We start from the raw sequence: 475 nt of genomic DNA, 5'->3' as shown, positions 1-475 counted from the left end.
CTGTCCCTGCCTTACCCCAGTCCCTACTCCTGTCCATGCTTCTGCCCCGTCTCTGCCTTGCCCCTCTTCCTGTCACTGTCTCTGCCCCTGTCACTGTCCCTGCCTTTCCCCTGCCGCGTCCCTGTCGCTTTTCTTGTTCCCATCCCTGTCCTGCCCTTGCTTAACCCTTGCCTATCACTTTCCTCTCTTCTGTCCCTGTYCCCGTCCTGYCCCGCTGCTGGTGGTGGCGTGACGTGCCGGGAGTGGCGTACAGACACCACTTTTTGGGTTACAAACCGCTGATTTTCATCCAAACGCACCGGAACATTGGCGTGTGCGCCGGGCAGGCGGCGGRTCGCTGCTGGAGGGCTGCCTCGGCCCGGAGGTGGCGACTGCCACCCTCGCCCCCATTCCACCACCCCGGGCCCCGCCGCAACCCCGGTGCTGCCCTCCCGCTGCCTCCCCGGTGCGCGTCCCCAGCCCCGCGGCTGTCCTG

This window comes from Malurus melanocephalus, unplaced genomic scaffold (assembly GCF_030028575.1).
Source record: "Malurus melanocephalus ecotype Western Australia unplaced genomic scaffold, MMel_1.1 scaffold_237, whole genome shotgun sequence".
Classification (NCBI taxonomy): domain Eukaryota; kingdom Metazoa; phylum Chordata; class Aves; order Passeriformes; family Maluridae; genus Malurus; species Malurus melanocephalus.
The sequence above is the reverse complement of the archived record's forward strand: the minus strand, read 5'-3'. Positions refer to the sequence as shown.